We start from the raw sequence: 15,462 nt of genomic DNA, 5'->3' as shown, positions 1-15,462 counted from the left end.
CTTGTTCCGCTGTACTCCCTCTATGACAAGAGTACCCGTTCTTAGGTAGGGAGATGAAATATGTACGCAATATTCCAGGCGTGGTCTCACCAAGGCCCTGTATAACTGCAGTAAGACATCCTTACTTCTGAACTCAAATCTTCTTGCAATGAAGGCCGACATACCATGTGCCTTCCTAATTAGTCGCTCCACTTCCCTCTCCATCTTCACTGACTGGTGGACAAGGACACCCAGATCCCTTTGTACATCTACACTTCCCAATATATCACCATTTAAATAATACTTTTCCTTTCTGTTTTACACCCGTGTGTAACTTCACATTTAGCCACATTGTTACTGTATCTGGTTCACTGTCGACATCATTTAACTGTTTGTCATTTTTTCAAAATAAATAAATTTAGAGTACCCAATTCATTTTTCCAATTAAGGGGCAATTTAGCGTGGCCAATCCACCTACCCTGCACATCTTTGGGTTGCGGGGACGAAACCCACGCAAACACGGGGAGAATGGGCAAACCCCACACGGACAGTGACCCAGAGCTGGGATCGAACCTGGGACCTTGGCGCCGTGACGCAGCAGGGCTAACCCACTGCACCACCGTGCTGCCCTAACTGTTTGTCATTTTTAATGGAAGGCACAGTGGTTAGCACTGCTGCCTCACAGCGCCAGGGATCCGGGTTCGATTCTGACCTTGAGTGACTTTCTGTATGGAATCGTAGAATCACAACAGTGCAGGGGAGGGCATTTGCCCAATTGAGCCATTCCTTGCTTACAGGGCTCACTGTTGAACAATTTTAAACCCATGACACCTGATGAGGTGATACAGTGATTAGCACCTCTGTCCCACAGCTCCAGGGACTTGGGTTCGATTCCGGCCAAGGGTGACCGAATGGAGTTTGCACTTTCTCCCCGTGTGTGCGTGGGTTTCCTCCACGTGCTCCGGTTTTCTCCCACAGTCCAAAGAAGTTCAGGTTGGGTGGATTGGCCGGGGTAACGGAGATAGGGTGGGGGAGTGAGTCGAGATAGGGTTCTCTTGTGGAAGGTGGTGCAGACCTAATGGGCCGAATGGCCTTCTTCTGCACTGTTGGGATTCTATGGATTCTATTGGTCTGCCAAGTGTTTGCCCACTCACTCAACTTGCCTACATCACCTTGAAGCCTCCTTGCATCCCCCTCACAACACACAATTCCGCCCAGTTTTGTGTCATCAGCAAACTTGGAAATGTAACATTTGGCTTCCTTATCCAGGGTCATTTATAAATATTGTGAAAAACTGGGGCCCAAAAATCTGATCACTGTGGTACGTCACTAGTCACTGACTGCCACTGGAAAAAAAATCCATTTATTCCCATTCTCTGTGTCCTGTCTGCAAACAAATTCTTAATCTGTGCCAATATATCACGCCTGAACCCATGTGCTTTAATTATGCCCTCTAACCTCTTATGAGGGACCTTCTCAAAAGGTTTCTGAAAGTCCAAATCTACCCCAATCACTTGTTCTCCTTATCTATTCCACGCGTTACATCCTCAGAAAACACCAGTAGATTTACTAATCATGATTTGCCTTCCATAAACCATGCTGGCTTTGTCTGTTCCTGTTAATGCTTTCCAAATGCTCCATTATCACGTCATTTATAACACACTCTCGCATCTTCCTCACTACTGGTGTCAGGGTAACAGGTCTGTGATTCTCCCTTTTTGTACTCTCCCTGCCTTTTTAAATAGTGGGGTTATATTTGCAGCCTGCCAATCGGTAGGAACTGCTCCAGAATCTATAGAATTTTGGAAGATACATCCAATATTTCCAGGGACACTTCCTTTAGTACTTTGGGATGTAATTAAATGTGAAGTTATCCACTTTGATGGAGAAACAGAATGATGAGTATTATTTACAGTACGAAGTCTTACAACACCAGGTTAAAGTCCAACAGGTTTGTTTCGATGTCACTAGCTTTCGGAGCGCTGCTCCTTCCTCAGGTGAATGAAGAGATCTCTTCACCCGAGGAAGGAGCAGCGCTCCGAAAGCTAGTGACATCGAAACAAACCTGTTGGACTTTAACCTGGTGTTGTAAGACTTCGTACTGTGCTCACCCCAGTCCAACGCCGGCATCTCTACATCATGAGTATTATTTAGATAGTGATGGATTGGGCACTGTTGACATACAGAGGGACTTGGATGTCCTTGTTCACCAGTCACTGAAAGCAAGGCTGCAGGTGCAGCAAGCAGTTAGAAAGGTAAGTGGTACGTTGACCTTCATTGCAAGAGGAGTTAAGGACAGGAGCAGGGATGTCTTGCTGCAGCTGTACAGGGCATTGGTGGGACCACGCCTGTGGTATTGTGGGCAGTTTTGGTCTCCTTACCTAAAAAACGATACAACTAACACAGATGGAGGGCAGAGAAGGTTCACATTTCTTGGATGAAGGATTATCTCGTGAGAAGAGAGTGGTTTGACTGGACAAAGAGTCATTGGACTCGAAACGTTGGCCCTTTTCTCTCCCTCCAGATGCTGCCAGGCCTGCTGAGATTTTCCAGCATTTTCTCTTTTGGGTCGACTGGATCTATAATCACTGGAACTTAGATGAATGAGCGGGTATCAAATTTAAAAATAAATAAATTCAGAGTACCCAATTATTTATTTCCCAATTTACGGGCAATTTAGCGTGGCCAATCCACCTAACCTGCACATCTTTGGGTTGTGGGGGCGGAATGCACGAAGACACGGGGAGAATGTGCAAACTCCACACGGACAGTGACCCAGAGCCGGGATCGAACCTGGGACCTCGACGCCATCGTGCTGCCCGAAAGGGAATCTAATTAACACGTATAAAATTCTGTCAGGGGCGGACAGACTGGATGCAGTGAAGTTGTTTCCTCTGGTGTGTGGTAGGGGTGGGGGGGGGGGGGGTGCTGGATCTAGAACAAGGGAGTCACAGTCTTAGGAAATGGGGTGGGCCATTTAGGACTGAGATGAGGAAAAACCTTTTCACTCAGAGGGTGGTGAAATTCTCTACCACAGAAAGCTGTGGAGGCCAAATCATTGAATGTATTTAAGAAATAGGTGGATAGATTTCTAGGCCCTAAATGTGTCAAGGGATATGGGGAGAGAGCGGGATTATGGAGTTGAGATAGAGGATCACAGGGGCGGCGTGGTGGCACAGTGGTTAGCACCGCTGCCTCACGGCGCCGAAGTCTCAGGTTCGATCCAGGCTCTGGGTCTATGTCCGTGTGGAGTTTACACATTCTCCCCGTGTTTGCGTGGGTTTCATCCCCACAACCCAAAAATGCGCAGAATTTGGCCAGGCTAAATTGCCCCTTAATTGGGAAAATAAAAAAGGAGATAGAGGATCCGCCATGATCCTATTGAATGTCAGAGCAGGCTTGAAGGGCCTATGTTTCTAATGCTTGTTCATGCCCACTCTTTGCTTTCCTAATTTCTTTTTTAATTTTCCCCCTGTGCTTTCTAAATTCCTCCAGTTTCCCTGCAATACGGAGCCCTCAGTCTTTGTCATAACCTTCCCATTCTTTCTTTTTCCTTCCCATTAACCCGAAGATTTCCAAATGGTTCTGGTTATGTCAGTCTCACCCTTTTTCTAGACGATGACACACTTGTTCTGAACCCTCGGGAGCTCTTCCTGGAATATCTCCCCATGACCTAGCAAGGATTTACCTTCAATGAGCTGTCGGCAGTTCACTTTAGCTAAATCACATCCCAGCTTTGTAAAATTAGATCTTCGCCAATTGAAAACTTACATTCCTGGCCTATCTTTGCCCTTTTCCATAACTACCAGAAATCTAACGGAATGAAGATAATTTCCAGGCAGCACGGTGGCGCAATGGTTAGCACTGCTGCCTCACGGCGCTGAGGTCCCAGGTTCGATCCTGGCTCTGGGTCAACGTCCGTGTGGAGTTTGCACATTCTCCCTGTGTTTGCGTGGGTTTCGCCCCCACAACCCTAAAGATGTGCTGGGGAGTGGATTGGCCACACTAAATTATCCCTTAATTGGAAAAAAAAATGAATTGGGTATTCTAACTTTTAAAAAAATGCTAATTTCCACCAAAGTGTTCCACCAAAGGGGCTGGTTTAGCACAGTGGGCTAAATCGTTGGCTTTTAAAGCAGACCAAGGCAGGCCAGCAGCACGGCTCAATTCCCGTACCAGCCTCCCCGAACAGGTGCCGGAATGTGGCGACTCGGGGCTTTTCACAGTAACTTAATTTGAAGCCTACTTGTGACAATAAGCGATTTTCATTTTTCATTTTTCCAACTGATACCCCTTCTGCCCGCCCAGGTTCACTCCCTAAAATGAAGTTCAGAACCAACCATTTGAATCATCGACTCTACACCCAACCCAGGCTCACTCCTCATAACCCTGCAACGCCAGTTAACTGTTGGATACTATGGGGCAATTTAGCATGTCCAATCCACCTAACCTGCATATCTGGGGACTGTGGGAGGAAACCGGAATACCCGGAGGAAACTCATGCAAACACGGGGAGAACGTGCAAATTCCACGCAGAGTGTCACCTGAGGCTGGAATTGAACAGGGGTCGCTGGTGCTGTGAGGCAGCAGTGCTAACCACCGAGTCATTGCGCCGCCCCATTGTTGGCTGATTTTCTGCATCAGCACCATTTCTCCACATATCCCCATATCATAGAAACATAAAAACATAGAAAATAGAAGCAGGAGGAGGCCATTCAGCCCTTCGAGCCTGCTCCGCCATTCATTCTGCTCATGGCTGATCATCAAGTTCAATACCCTGATCCCGCCTTCCCCCCATATCCCTTTAGCCCCAAGAGCTATATCTAATTCCTTCTTGAAATTTCCCTGGTCACAGCTAAAATAGTTTAATATATGTTAGAGCCACTCGCTGGGTTAGCACAGCAAGCTAAATAGCTGGCTTGTAAAGTAGACCAAGGCAGACCAGCAGCGCAGGTTCAATTCCCGTACCAGCCTCCCTGAACAGGCGCCGGAATGCGGCAACTAGGGACTTTTCGCAGTGACTTCATTTGAAGCCTACTTGTGACAATAAGCGATTTTAATTTAATTTCATTTCATTTCCTTTTTAATCCCTCTCTTTATTTCTGCTGAAAACTGCAGAACCAGCACTAGCGAGCTGCTATTTCTGTCTTTCTTCCAGTTATGTCTCAGTGATAGATACAATACCATTTCTACATGTGAATCCGTGCTCTCGGCTCAAATGCCTTATTTCCTAGACTTCTTGTGTTGAGGTTTCTATCAATAAGCACCTTCTCCAGTATCTCGGTGTATGTACGGAGACCAAGGTGGGGCACAATACTCCTTGTGACTACGCCAGTGTTCTGTCTCGCCTCACTATGGTGGTAGAATCAAATGATCATCGAATCTTAGAGCACACAAGCAGGTCACACGCGTCTATGCTGGTTCTTTGAAATCACGATCAAATGAGTCTCATCACAGACGGCACAGTGGTTAGCACTGCTGCCTCACGGCGCCGAGGACCTGGGTTCGATCCCGGCCCCAGGTCACTGTCCGTGTGGATTTTGCACATTCTCACCGTGTCTGTGTGGGTTTCCCCCCCACAACCCAAAAGATGTGCAGGGTAGGTGGATTGGCCATGCTAAATTGCCCCTTAATCTGAAAACAAAAGAATTGTGTACTCTTAAAAAAAATTTTTTAATGAGTCCCATCACATCCATTCCTTCCCTACAGCCCAGCAATTTTCTCGCCTTCAATTATGTGTCCAAATCCCTTTTCAAAGGTTTTTAAAAAAATTAAGAGTACCCAATTATTTTTTTCCAATTAAAGGGCAATCCACCTCGTCAGCACATGTTTGGGTTGTGGGGGCAAAACCCACGCAGACACGGGGTGAATGTGCAAACTCCACACGGACAGTGACCCAGAGCCGGGATCGAACCTGGGCCCTCAGTGCCGTGAGGCAGCAGTGCTAACCACTGTGCCACCGTGCCGCCCTATCCCTTTTGAAAGTTATCAGTGAATCGATCTCCACCATTCTTTCAAGCAGTGCATTCCAACCGGATACGTTTAACAACTTAAAGTCTCTAACAATGTGCCACCTCTAAAACCCTAACACCACTTCACATTGCTTTGTGAACTTTAAAAAGTTGTTGACCTTTATTCCACAGAAAAGTCTTTATCTTGAAACAATTTTTTTTATTTTTTATTTTAAAAATAAATTTAGAGTACCCAATTCATTTTTTCAATTAAGGGGCAATTTAGCGTGGCCAATCCACCTACCCTGCACATCTTTGGGTTGAGGGGGCAAAACTCACGCAAACACGGGGAAAATGTGCAAACTCCACACGGACAGCGACCCAGAGCCAGGATTGAACCTGGGACCTCGGCGCCGTGAGGGTGCAGGGCTAACCCACTGCGCCACCGTGCTGCCCTTTATCTTGAAACATAACCTTGAGGATGAGAAAGCGGGAAGCCCCAGGTTAGCAGTCCAAAATGATTAAGAAAGGATTTGATTGATAGTTATATTAAATATTCAATTAATTTAAACACTTAAGAGAATGACAGAGCAGAGAACATAAATGAGATTGAATTAGGCAGATATCAGTAACAATTCATTTCATTGAAGAATAAGACATTTTGGAAAATATTGTTAAACGGAAGAGAGGAACCAAAGTATTGGACGCAATTTCAAATTATAAATTGAGAAACATAGGGTGGGTTATGCTACCATAGGGTTAGATTTATTTTCTGTCTCCAGAATAAGTTTTATTGAAGTGTATTTATTTGTTTTTGTAAATTTAGAGTTCCCAATTCTTTTTTTTCAATGAAAGGGCAATTTAGCGTGGCCAATCTACCTACCCTGAACATCTTTGGGTTTGTGGGGGTGAGATCCATGCAGACACGGGGAGAATGTGCAAACTCCACAAGGACAGTGAACCGGGGCCGCGATCGAACCCGGGTCCTTGGAGCCGTGAGGCAGCAGTGCTAACCACTGCGCCATCATTAAAATTTATTTTTGAGTTGTCGATTGCCCCTCTAAATAAATTACAAATGAAGCACTGGGAGTGATTATTTTCCAAATCAGTCTTGGACCCTGGGAACGATCATTTTAGTATTTTGATAATGCTTGCCAATAGATGAATAATTAATGACACTCAACCTTCATTGTTCCAAACTAAACCCTTGCTAATTTTATGGAAATATTCATGGCCTTAATTCCTCAAATCACTTTGTCAATGAGATTGCAAAGGAAAGCACAGATTGGACTAACTTTTGGCTTCCGACACTGACCTATCGCTCTAATCACCGCACCTAACTTGGTCTTTACTGATCCCAGAGTTTCTGCCTCCCCGAACCTTCCACCTTGATGGGGATTGCAGCAATTACAGAGGTTTTGTGCCTGTTGCCAAGTCTTGCTCAATGAGAGGGGAGGTCGGAGAATCGTTTCCGGGGAGTCAACGTGACCGTATCATGTTTCTGATTAATCTGAATGAGCAGTTAGCAAGGTATACAATCGAGAATCTGGCCTGAAGCCCCAGTGAGGAAACATCCAGTGGTGGGATCAGCCCCTGGAAATAATTGGCTGATTCCTAATATTTGTTATCCATTCATAAAGATCCATAGGAACATAGTAAGCCATTCGGCCCCTCGGACCTGGTCCACCATTCAATTAGATTGTGGCAAATCTGCAGCTCATCTACATTTACCCATCTTTGCTCCATCTCCCTTGACACCCTTACTAACCAACGTGGGAAGGAGAGAGGTGGTCACTATTCTGAACACACCGTCAAACTTCAAGAACATCTTCATTCGTAACCTAACAGCAACAATGTTTCAAAGGTTAGAAGCATCTACTCGAGAGCTGTGCAGAACGGTTGAAAGAACAATCATGCTCCCTTCTGAAGCGTGCACCACACCAAATCTATCTGACTTTTCAAATGTCACATTTTCACTGACCACCTCTGTTCTCCCTTCTCTCTGTATCTCTTTGTTCCAGTTGTGACTCAGTGGGTGGCACTTGGCAATTGGAGTCAGATGGTTGTGAGTTCAAGACTGCATGTAGTTGAGCACAAAAAATAAGGTTGACATCCCTGTGCCAGCACTGTGCATAGGACCATAAGACTTAGGAGCAGAAGTAGGCTGTTCGGCCCATTGACTCTGTTCTGCCAGTCAATCAGAACAGCTCCAAGATCCCAGGTTTGATTCCCAGCTGGGTCATTATCTGTGTGGAGTCTGCATGTTTGTCCCGTGTCTGCGTGGGTTTCCTCCGGGTGTTTCAGTTTCCTCCCATAAGTCCCGAAAAATGTTCTGTTAGGTAATTTGGACATTCTGAATTCTCCCTCTGTGTACCAGAACAGGCGCCGGAATGTGGCGACGAGGGGATTTCCACTTGGGCACTTTAAAACAAGCCACAGTCACTCCAGAACACAGCCCTATGGGAATCCGGGCTGGCCAAGTTCGGATCCACAAAAGGTCAGACAAGTTGCCAAGACCTGTCCAGACCTGCCCTGTCAATCGGCCATCAAGAGGTAATCGATCAGATTGAACTGCACCGACCTATTGTTCAAACCCAGGCCGGGCCAGACTCTTGGGCTCCTAGAGTTCCCGCGGTCACCTTATTTGGTAAAGGTGCACATCGAATAACGCCACTGGAGATGGACACCTGGGGCAGGGTCAGGTGACCTGTCTATCGGGCATCAATCTGATCATTGGATACTAAAAGCCCCACTCGCTACCCCATTGGCAAAAGGCCACATCAAGGCCGCAAAGGGCGCAAAGCCAGAGGGGAATAAAAGTAGCCACTCCGGATCCCTTAGAAGACAAGACCCAGCGTGGGAGGTGACCTTGACCATACCAGAGAAACGAAGACCAGTCCAAAAGGAATGAAAGAAGAAAGGAAGGAAGTGGGCAGCACGGTGGCACAGTGGGTTAGCCCTGTTGCGAGGTCCCAGGTTCGATCCCGGCTCTGGGTCACTGTCCGTGTGGAGTTTGCATATTCTCCCCGTGTCTGCGTGGGTCTCACCCCCACAACCCAAAGATGTGCAGGGCAGGTGGATTGGCCACGCTAAATTGCCCCTTAATTGGAAAAAATGAATTGGGTACACTAAATTTATTTAAAAAAAAGAAAGGAAGAAACTGCCAGTGAGAACCACCTTCATGACGATGAACCAGAGGAACTCAGTGATCGAATTCATAGCCCGACCAAGCCAACTTTGTGGGCAGTATAACCTGATCTTGGGTACCTCTCGAAATACTCTGTGGGTAATTTATGGGTTAATTGTGTATTAAATGAATATGTTGAACTTGAACTTGTGCTTGTGGTTTGTTCTCCTCATTATTAAAATACACGCAGGTAAAAACTTTGAGCAAGTGAACAAGGTGAAAGTATCTGAAAGGACAGATACAACACCATACAGCCAACACCATACAGAGAACACCATACAGCCAACACCATACAGAGAACACCATACAGCCAACACCATACAGACAACACCATACAGCCAACACCATACAGAGAACACCATACAGCCAACACCATACAGACAACACCATACAGACAATACCATACAGACAACACCATACAGACAATACCATACAGACAACACCATACAGCCAACACCATACAGACACCATACAGACAACGCCATACAGACAACACCATACAGACAATACCATACAGACAACACCACACAGACAACGCCATACAGGCAACACCATACAGACAACACCATACAGACAACACCATACAGACAATACCATACAGACAACACCATACAGCCAATACCATACAGACAACACCATACAGACAACACCATACAGACAACACCATACAGCCAACACCATACAGCCAATACCATACAGACAACACCATACAGACAACACCATACAGACAACACCATACAGCCAACACCATACAGACAACATCATACAGACAATACCATACAGACAACACCACACAGACAACGCCATACAGGCAACACCATACAGACAACACCATACAGACAACACCATACAGACAACACCATACAGCCAACACCATACAGACAACATCATACAGACAACACCATACAGACAAGACCATACAGACAACACTATACAGACAACACCATACAGACAACACCATACAGACAACACCATAGAGCCAACACCATACAGACACCATACAGACAACACCATACAGACACCATACAGACAACACCATACAGACAACGCCATACAGACACCATTCAGACAACACCATACAGACAACACTATACAGACAACACCATACAGACAACGCCATACAGACACCATACAGACAACACCATACGGACAACGCCATACAGACAACACCATACAGACAACACCATACAGACAACACCATACGGACAACACCATACAGACAACACCATACAGACAACACCATACAGACAACGCCATACAGACACCATACAGACAACACCATACAGACACCATACAGACAACACCATACAGACAACACCATACAGACAACGCCATACAGACACCATACAGACAACACCATACAGACACCATACAGACAACACCATACAGACAACACCATACAGACAACACCATACAGACAACACCATACAGACAACGCCATACAGACACCATGCAGACAATACCATACAGACAACACCATACAGACACCATACAGACAACACCATACAGCCAACACCATACAGACAACACCATACAGACAACACCATACAGACAACGCCATACAGACAACACCATACAGACAACACCATACAGACAACACCATACAGACAACACCATACAGACAACACCATACAGACAACACCATACAGACAACACCATACAGACAACGCCATACAGACAACACCATACAGACAACACCATACAGACAACACCATACAGACAACACCATACAGACAACACCATACAGACAACACCATACAGACAACGCCATACAGACACCATACAGACAACACCATACAGACAACACCATACAGACAACGCCATACAGACACCATACAGACAACGCCATACAGACAACACCATACAGACACCATACAGACAACACCATACAGACAACGCCATACAGACACCATACAGACACCATACAGACAACACCATACAGACAACACCATACAGACACCATACAGACAACGCCATACAGACAACACCATACAGACAACACCATACAGATAACACCATACAGACAACACCATACAGACAACACCATACAGACACCATACAGACAACACCATACAGACAACATCATACAGACAACACCATACAGACAACACCATACAGACAACATCATACAGACAACACCATACAGACAACACTATACAGACAACACCATACAGACAACATCATACAGACAACATCATACAGACACCATACAGACAACACTATACAGACAACGCCATACAGACAACACCATACAGATAACACCATACAGACAACACCATACAGACAACACCATACAGACAACACCATACAGACACCATACAGACAACACCATACAGACAACGCCATACAGACACCATACAGACACCATACAGACAACACCATACAGACAATACCATACAGACAACACCATACAGCCAATACCATACAGACAACACCATACAGACAACACCATACAGACAACACCATACAGCCAACACCATACAGCCAATACCATACAGACAACACCATACAGACAACACCATACAGACAACACCATACAGCCAACACCATACAGACAACATCATACAGACAATACCATACAGACAACACCACACAGACAACGCCATACAGGCAACACCATACAGACAACACCATACAGACAACACCATACAGACAACACCATACAGCCAACACCATACAGACAACATCATACAGACAACACCATACAGACAAGACCATACAGACAACACTATACAGACAACACCATACAGACAACACCATACAGACAACACCATACAGCCAACACCATACAGACACCATACAGACAACACCATACAGACACCATACAGACAACACCATACAGACAACGCCATACAGACACCATTCAGACAACACCATACAGACAACACTATACAGACAACACCATACAGACAACGCCATACAGACACCATACAGACAACACCATACGGACAACGCCATACAGACAACACCATACAGACAACACCATACAGACAACACCATACGGACAACACCATACAGACAACACCATACAGACAACACCATACAGACAACGCCATACAGACACCATACAGACAACACCATACAGACACCATACAGACAACACCATACAGACAACACCATACAGACAACGCCATACAGACACCATACAGACAACACCATACAGACACCATACAGACAACACCATACAGACAACACCATACAGACAACACCATACAGACAACACCATACAGACAACGCCATACAGACACCATGCAGACAATACCATACAGACAACACCATACAGACACCATACAGACAACACCATACAGCCAACACCATACAGACAACACCATACAGACAACACCATACAGACAACGCCATACAGACAACACCATACAGACAACACCATACAGACAACACCATACAGACAACACCATACAGACAACACCATACAGACAACACCATACAGACAACACCATACAGACAACGCCATACAGACAACACCATACAGACAACACCATACAGACAACACCATACAGACAACACCATACAGACAACACCATACAGACAACACCATACAGACAACGCCATACAGACACCATACAGACAACACCATACAGACAACACCATACAGACAATGCCATACAGACACCATACAGACAACGCCATACAGACAACACCATACAGACACCATACAGACAACACCATACAGACAACGCCATACAGACACCATACAGACACCATACAGACAACACCATACAGACAACACCATACAGACACCATACAGACAACGCCATACAGACAACACCATACAGACACCATTCAGACAACACCATACAGACAACACCATACAGACAACACCATACAGACACCATGCAGACAATACCATACAGACAACACCATACAGACACCATACAGACAACACCATACAGACACCATTCAGACAACACCATACAGACACAATGCAGACAATACCATACAGACAACACCATACAGACACCATACAGACAACACCATACAGACAACACCATACAGACACCATTCAGACAACACCATACAGACACCATTCAGACAATACCATACAGACAACACCATACAGCCAACACCATACAGACAACACCATACAGACAACACCATACAGACAACGCCATACAGACAACACCATACAGACAACACCATACAGACAACGCCATACAGACAACACCATACAGACAACACCATACAGACAACACCATACAGCCAACACCATACAGACAACACCATACAGACAACACCATACAGACAACACCATACAGACAACACCATACAGACAACGCCATACAGATAATACCATACAGACAACACCATACAGACAACACCATACAGACAACACCATACAGACAACACCATACAGACAACACCATACAGACAACACCATACAGACAACACCATACAGACAACGCCATACAGATAATACCATACAGACAACACCATACAGACAACACCATACAGACAACACCATACAGATAACACCATACAGACAACACCATACAGACAACATCATACAGACAACACCATACAGACAACACCATACAGACAACACCATACAGACAACACCATACAGATAACACCATACAGACAACATCATACAGACAACACCATACAGACAACACCATACAGACAACATCATACAGACACCATACAGACAACACTATACAGACAACGCCATACAGACAACACCATACAGATAACACCATACAGACAACACCATACAGACAACACCATACAGACACCATACAGACAACACCATACAGACAACATCATACAGACAACACCATACAGACAACACCATACAGACAACATCATACAGACAACCCCATACAGACAACACCATACAGACAACACCATACAGACAACACCATACAGATAACACCATACAGACAACACCATACAGACAACACCATACAGACAACACCATACAGACAACACCATACAGATAACACCATACAGACAACACCATACAGACAACACCATACAGACACCATACAGACAACACCATACAGACAACATCATACAGACAACACCATACAGACAACACCATACAGACAACATCATACAGACAACACCATACAGACAACACTATACAGACAACACCATACAGACAACATCATACAGACAACATCATACAGACACCATACAGACAACACTATACAGACAACGCCATACAGACAACACCATACAGATAACACCATACAGACAACACCATACAGACAACACCATACAGACACTATACAGACAACACCATACAGACAACACCATACAGACAACACCATACAGACAACACCATACAGACAACACCATACAGACAACACCATACAGATAACACCATACAGACAACACCATACAGACAACACCATACAGACACCATACAGACAACACCATACAGACAACACCATACAGACAACACCATACAGACACCATACAGACAACACCATACAGACAACATCATACAGACAACACCATACAGACAACACCATACAGACAACATCATACAGACAACACCATACAGACAACACCATACAGACAACACCATACAGACAACACCATACAGATAACACCATACAGACAACACCATACAGACAACACCATACAGACACCATACAGACAACACCATACAGACAACGCCATACAGACACCATACAGACAACACCATACAGACAACACCATACAGACAACACCATACAGACAACGCCATACAGACAACACCATACAGACACCATACAGACAACGCCATACAGACACCATACAGACAACACCATACAGACAACACCATACAGACAACACCATACAGACAACGCCATACAGACAACACCATACAGACAACACCATACAGATAACGCCATACATGCTAAATGTCTGTGCCTCAAATCTCCAACAGCAATTCCAGGGCAATGTATAAACTTGAATATTTCACACTTGTCCACCTCAACCCAATAGCTTCAGTTTCTTACTACACACACGGTGGGACAGTGGTTAGCACTGCTGCCTCTCCAGCGGCAGGGACCTGGGTTTCAATTCCGACCTCGGGTGTCTGTGTGGAGTTTGGACGTTCTCCCCGTGTCTGCGTGGGTTTCCTCCGGGTGCTTTGGTTTCCCCCCACATGTCCATAGATGTACAAGTTAGGTGGATTGGCCGTGCTAAATTGTCCCTGCTTGTCCAAAAGGTTAGGTGGGGCTACTGGGAAGGGGTGGGGGCGTGGGCCAAGATAGAGCGTCGGTGCCGACTCGATAGGCCAAGTGGCCACCCTGCACTGCAGGGATTCTATGAACCAAGAAGGAGAGTCAAGCACAAGGGAGCATAGCCTTAAAATTGAAGCTGGGCCATTCA

This window comes from Scyliorhinus torazame, chromosome 5 (genome assembly GCF_047496885.1).
Source record: "Scyliorhinus torazame isolate Kashiwa2021f chromosome 5, sScyTor2.1, whole genome shotgun sequence".
Lineage (NCBI taxonomy): Eukaryota > Metazoa > Chordata > Chondrichthyes > Carcharhiniformes > Scyliorhinidae > Scyliorhinus > Scyliorhinus torazame.
Note: the sequence above shows the minus strand (reverse complement) of the source record.